The sequence below is a fragment of the Camelina sativa genome, chromosome 13 (genome assembly GCF_000633955.1).
Source record: "Camelina sativa cultivar DH55 chromosome 13, Cs, whole genome shotgun sequence".
Classification (NCBI taxonomy): Eukaryota; Viridiplantae; Streptophyta; class Magnoliopsida; order Brassicales; family Brassicaceae; genus Camelina; species Camelina sativa.
In genome coordinates, this window is record NC_025697.1 from 24,087,990 (window position 1) to 24,095,057 (window position 7,068).

At 39.1% G+C, this 7,068-nt stretch overlaps 1 pseudogene; it reads right to left on the reverse strand.

Moving 5' to 3' along the window:
* LOC104738584 overlaps positions 1–7,068 on the reverse strand; it is a 17,703-nt pseudogene that overhangs the window by 4,515 nt on the left and 6,120 nt on the right.

Sequence of the window (7,068 nt, forward strand, 5' to 3'; positions counted from 1 at the left end):
TATTCTTTGTTTAGTATATAGCTCCTAGAGAAAGAAGGAGTATGAAAAGAAAAGGTGTAATCCAAAAGGTCAAAATTCAAAAGAACAAGGTACCTGATTAACCAGCTGATTCTTAAACTTTTCAGGGTGCAACTTCCTCTCAGAATGAAACACATAAGATATCTGAGCATCCATTCCTGCATAAGCACAATAGTTAGCACTGCCACGTGGGTATCAATTGGTTTTGTTGATTAAATTTCCATAAAAACAACCGAACAACTTCATGGGGGAGGGGAGATATCTCACCGAGATTAAAGTAATTCCAGAATCCCCCACGAAATGTGTGGTAGCCTTCATGAGAAATCGAAGGGTGTCTGTTTGTACCGAGGATTGCACAATACTAAGTAAATAAAGATTTTTGGGGGTAAGAGTGAAGCAAGTCCTTTTATTAACGAGAAATGAGGTCGTCACTACCAAAGAGTTAAGATCGAGTACGACAGCTTACAGACAAGCTGCCGATCGTAAAGCTACAAGCTCAAATGAGAAGGGAGTTACAAAGAGGATAATAAATTCCTATTTTGAGAGAGAATATTGTTCTAAGGATAATCTCCAAGGACCGAATCCCCTTCTCAATAAATGAACTATGCTATTTATAGGCAAGTGTAGAGATAGGGTTTCCTATTGCTCCGCTGCAAATTCTCGAGATTGCCCTTTGAGGTCGGCCCATTTAGCTTGTTGGATTTTATTCCTTCTGTCGGGCTAGAATTCAAGCTTGTTTTGTCTGTCAAGCCTTGTTGGACCGAGTAGGCATATGGGGGCAGAGCCCATATCCAACAGCGTCTTCTATATAAGAGACAAAAAAAAAAGAAAAAAAGAGAAGGAAAAACAAGGACTGTTGTAAAACACTTAGTGGACTCTATAGACCGGCCCATATGCAGTACATGGTACACGGCCATACGGCCCATGTACGGTCCATGTTATGTGACATGGCCTTTAGGCCCATTAGTCCATTAGCTTATTCTTATGTTGGTTTGGGCTTTAGCCTTTGTACTCCCTATATATATGTAACCTCCATTCGATTATGATTAATAAGAAAAAGAGATTTCATCCTTCAACTCTCTAGTTTCATAACACGTTATCAGCACGAAAGCCTCTAAGGCCAGCTGAGAAAACCCTAACCCTAAAACCCTAAGCAGCCGCCGTTTCTCTCCTCCCTAAAACCCTAAAACCCTAATCGGCCGCCGCCTCTATCTCTTACCCTAAAACCCTAAAAACTGCCGCCCAAATTCAGCGATCAGCTTCCGTCCGTGTACGCAGCCAGTCTGGGGTAAGTTCATGTTCGAAGATCCACCCTTGTTTTGGATCCTGTACGCGGCAAGTTCTGGGGTAAGCTCCTGTTCGGAGATCCACCCAAGTTCGGTTCCTGTTCGTGAGCGGTTCGGTTTCTATTCAAGAGAAGGACATTGTTTGGGATCTGTTTGTGATTCAATCCTTGTTCGCGGAAGCTCCTATTCGGCGATCAGTTCGTGTTCAAGGGCAAGCAAGGTTCGTGATCAAAGTTTTATTGAAGTTCCGTTCGAGGTTCGCGGTTCGAGGGTGAGTACGTTCGCGGTTCCTGACGTTCGCGGTTCGCGGTTCCTGACGATAGCAGTTCGCGGTTCCGGACGAGAGCGGTACGTGAGCGGGACGAGAATCGGGTCAATAGCAGTACAAGGATCGAGGTTCGTGGTTCGTGATCAAAGGTATATCTGAGGTCTTTAGCTCCCAGATCGAAACCGGTCAGACCCAAACGGTGGAAGGTAAACCATGATCAAACTCCCTTAAAACTATATAATTGAACTTGAACTTTAAAGCTATTGAACCCTAAAACATCCAAGTATACAAACAAACAAATCTTAAGAGTTCTAATCCTGTAAAACTTTAAAATCGGTTGCATAGGACTGTTAGATTGTTTGTGAATTGCACCAAGATATATCAAGCTTAAAATCCGATTGATTGATTAATTGTCTATGCTTGCTTGATAATTTGTTGCATTCGAACCTAGAAATTAAAACTGTTAAAATCGAGTATTGTTCTAGGATTTAAAACTTGGATCATTCATCCATCATAATTAAAATCGGATCATTGTATAGGATGATTAGAATCGGCTGCATGAATTCTTAATTAGGATTTCTTAAATTCGAAAATTGATCTTGTGTTCTAGGATTGAAATCAGAAATTAAATCATGGATTAGGATAAGTTCCTAATTCAATTATAGCAATTATCTAAATCCCTTTAAAAGAATATTTGCTAAATCCTAGACTAAAAAGGAAAACTTAAGAAAAGGAAATCCTATCTAGAAATAAGGAAATTGTTGCATGCATTATCTATTTGCTTTTGTTGTCTTTGCATGCATGATTTATAACCACGAAATTATTAGTAAAAGGCAAGGCATGTTTCGGTCTTAAATACCGCATGACCTAAGTGCAAATTATAGGCATGGTTCGGTCTTAAATACCGCATGGCCTAGACTAAAAACAATTGCATGGTACGGTCTTAAATACCGCATGGCATAATCCAAAACGATTACATGGTTCGGTCTTAAAAACCGCATGAAATAATCAGATGCATGTTTTGTATTAACCTAAAAATCAAAGGACCTATGTGAGTGTATTAAGGATGATAATGGTTGCACTAAAAAAAATATATATAAGGTGATTATGCATATGCACATCTTGCTGAGAGTCTCAAAGACCAGTACCTCACAATAGAGAATCCTCTTGACCTTTGGACAGAGCTTAAACGCAGATACGGACACCAACAAACGGTGCTCCTACCAAAGGCTCAATTCGATTGGAAGAACCTAAGGATCCAGGATTACAAATCCGTGGATGAGTATAACTCTGAGCTTTTTTAGGATTCTCTCACTCCTTAGGTTGTGTGGTACTGAATTCACGGAGAGAGAGTTACTAGAGAAGACTTTGTCTACTTTTAGTACTCACAATATAGTACTTCAGCAACAGTACCGTGGAAATGAGCTGTTGATGAATAGTGCTATGAGACCTCCCAGTACAACCCCATTACCGGAAAAAGAGCCCAAGGAGACCAACTACGTTCACAGAAAAAGACACTATGGCCATGGCCGTGGTGGCAGAGGACGTGGTGGTCGTTGGGGCCAGGCAAGCCGTTTTGATGGTTACGGCCATAGTGGCTGTGGCCGCGGTGGTAGGGGCCGTGGGTCCTTTAAATCGTAAATCAAGGCTAAATCGGTTTGTCACCGATGTGGTATCACCAAAACAATGAGCAATTATAAATGAGAAGTGCAATGAAGCTCACAAGGTTGACATGACAAAGAAAAATCCTAAAGAGCCTAAAGAGCCAAAGAGATTAATGAGTCTATCCATGTCCATAGAGACAAGTATGGCCGTGGCCGAGGAAGAAGTGGACATGGTGGTCCTGGTCGTGGGACTTACCAAAGACATAATTATGATGGTCAAGGCTATAGAAACCGATTAGGCTTCGGCCGTGGTCGGGGTAAAGGCCGCGGGTTATCTAAACCCGCAACATAAGACCAAGTCCACTTGTAATAATAATTATGGTATAGAAAACCATAAGATAAAGACATGCAGAACTCCTAAGCATTTTGTTGATCTCTATTAAGAGAGTCTGAAAAAAATCTAAAAGCTAACCTGGTTCATCTCGATGGTGAAGGAAATTCCAACCATGAGAATGATGACTAAATTGGATTATGAGATTTTTGATTGCCTAAAGAAAAATAATTAAACTCATGTGGTGTATTATCTTAATTTCTATGCTTTGAATTTGATTTATTTATTATTTTGGTTTAAATTCAATTATATTATCTATTTGCTTGTTTAAAACATACAATCTTGTCCATTATTGGAAATGGCTAAGGACAAGAATATAAGTGTGGTGGATAGTGGATTAAGCCACACAATTTTTGAAAAATCCAATATTAGCAAAGATAAGTGGGTATAGCAAGCCTAAGTGAAGGCTACGGCCAGGCATATATTTTATGGCACACCTTTTGAACTAAGTGTTGCATTATAATCACCCATGGACATAAGAAAGTCCTAGAGTCTATACCTGCACTAGCCACTAGTTTTTACCATGCTAAAGATTAAAATAATAGAGACTAATTTGGCAATCCACTTTATAGCATGACCGGATTGGCCATCCGTGTTTCTAACATGATGCGTATGTTGATATTAAATAAAAATGGGTACACTCCTAAGAGAGAGAAGAGTTATCCCTACAATCTCACGTGTGTAGCATGTACACAAGGGAAACTCATTTATAAGGCCATCACCAGCAAATGTAACTAAAGAAATTTTCCACTTAAGACTATAAGTCTAGATAGTGCTGGTGAATTTATATCCCAAGCGTTTAATAATAATGGTATGTCCATGGGGGGGAGTGTGGACCACCCTGTGGCACATGAACATACAGAGAATGGATTAGATGAATCCTTCATTAAACGCACTTAATAAATTGCTCGACCATTACTCATGAGGTCGAAGCTTCTTGTGTCGGCTTGGGGACACACAGTATTACATGCAACAGAACTTATACGCATCAGGCCATCTAGTGAGTATAAATATTCCCAAATGCATAACGGGTCATAAGCCAGACATATCCCATCTAAAATAATATACGGGTGTGCCGTTTATATTGCATCATCACAGAGAACAAAGATGGGACCTCAAAGGAGGATGGGAATATATATTGATATGATTCTCCCACCATTGTTAAGTATCTTGAGCCAACTATGGGTGATTTATATGTGGCCAGATACACGGATTGTCAGTTTGCTGAATCCGAATTCCCTATATTGGGTGGAGAGAAAGACAAGCTGGTCAAAGAAATATTATGGAATCAAACATCCTTAAATTGGCAAGATCCTCGAGATTATACATTTGCAAAAGCTAGCTATTCAATTGCCAAGATTCCTTTAATGACCCAAAGAGAATTATGAAATCGTACATACCAGCTTGTAATGCACCAGTACGTATTGATGTTCAAAAGGAACACAATAATCAAGTTGCTACAGAGTCTAAATAGACCAATATGTTCCATAGAAAAGAACCTTTGGAAATCTAAGAAAGGTGCAAATAAAACCGAGGTTAAGGAAAGAGTATAGACATGGCCGCGGCAAATCCTAAGGTACCAACAATGAGGTTTGGGACGCTAAACCTCAAGGTCCTTAAGGTATTAATAATAATAAGAGCTCGATAAACTATATCATGTCTAGAATAAAATGGAACTGCAAAGATGTCGACATTAATGAAATAATTGCATGCAAGGTAGCACTTGAAGTAAATGAGGATCAGAAACTCACGTCTATATTAGAGTGCACTCAAAGTAAAGATTGGCTAAAATAGAAAGAAGCCATTGACGTGGAGTTAAACTCTTTAAAGAAGAGAAATGTGTTTGGTCCGACCTTAAGGACAACACTTGATATAAACCAGTTGGACATAAGTTGGTCTTTGTAAGAAAGAGAAATGAGAGTAATGAAAGCGTGAGATAAAGCACGGCTTATAGCACAAGGATTCTCTCAAAGACCAGGAATAGATTATGAGGAGACTTACTCCCTGTGATGGATGCAACGACTTTAATAAGTCTGGCTATAAAAGAAAAACTGGATTTACGGTTAATGGATGTTAAAACCGTATACTTACATGGTCCACTCGAAAATGAAAAGAGATTACCAGAGGGTATAGAGCTCAATTATAAGAGTGGTTCTCGAGAANGTAGAATAAAATGGAACTGCAAAGATGTCGACATTAATGAAATAATAGCATGCAAGTTAGCACTTGAAGTAAATGAGGATCAGAAACTCACGTCTATATTAGAGTGCACTCAAAGTAAAGATTGGCTAAAATAGAAAGAAGCCATTGACGTGGAGTTAAACTCTTTAAAGAAGAGAAATGTGTTTGGTCCGACCTTAAGGACAACACTTGATATAAACCAGTTGGACATAAGTTGGTCTTTGTAAGAAAGAGAAATGAGAGTAATGAAAGCGTGAGATAAAGCACGGCTTATAGCACAAGGATTCTCTCAAAGACCAGGAATAGATTATGAGGAGACTTACTCCCTGTGATGGATGCAACGACTTTAATAAGTCTGGCTATAAAAGAAAAACTGGATTTACGGTTAATGGATGTTAAAACCGTATACTTACATGGTCCACTGGAAAATGAAATGAGATTACCAGAGGGTATAGAGCTCAATTATAAGAGTGGTTCTCGAGAAAATACTGCATAAGGCTAGACAAATACCTTTATGGACTGAAACAAAGTGGGTGTATATGGTACAATAGATTGAGTTAGTACCTAGCTAAAGAAAGCTATAAGAATGATCCCATCAGTCCATATATTTATAAAGAAGTTTGCAAACAAAGGATTTGTGATAATAGCAGTCTATATGGATGATTTAAACATCCTTGTAACCCCTGGTTAAATCGCCCAAACAAGTAGAATTTGAAATGAAAGACCTAGGCAAAAGAAAAAAATTCTGTTTGGGGTTACAACTTGAGTACATAAATGATAGAATCCTTGTGCATCAAATGGCATATACAGAAAGGTACTCAAGAGTTTTGATAAGGACTAAGCTCACCCATTGACTAGCCCAATGGTTGTAAGGAGAATTGATTTGGATGAAGATCCATTGGTCCAAGGAAGGACAATGAGGAAGTTCTCGGTCCTAAAATGTCATACCTCAGTGCTATAGGAGTGTTAATGTCTTTGGCTAGCCACACTAGACCAGACATATGTTTTGCCGTGAACCTCCTAGCAAGAATTAGTTCTTGACTAACCCAAAGGCACTAGAGTGGAATTAGTTTTGGGTTTATATTTTACTAACTATAACAAAGAAGGTTTTAGTTGGTATTGTTGATGCAGGTTATAGCAAAGAAGGTTTAGTGCATTTTTTTCGATGACTCAACATATATGGACGGATAGCGGCATGGACGACAGCAAAGAAGCAACGGTCATATATGAGAACAATTCGGCCTGTATCGCACAACTCAAGGAAGGTTACACCAAGGGAGATCGGACGAAGCACATCTTACTGAAGTTCAAGTGGTGCAA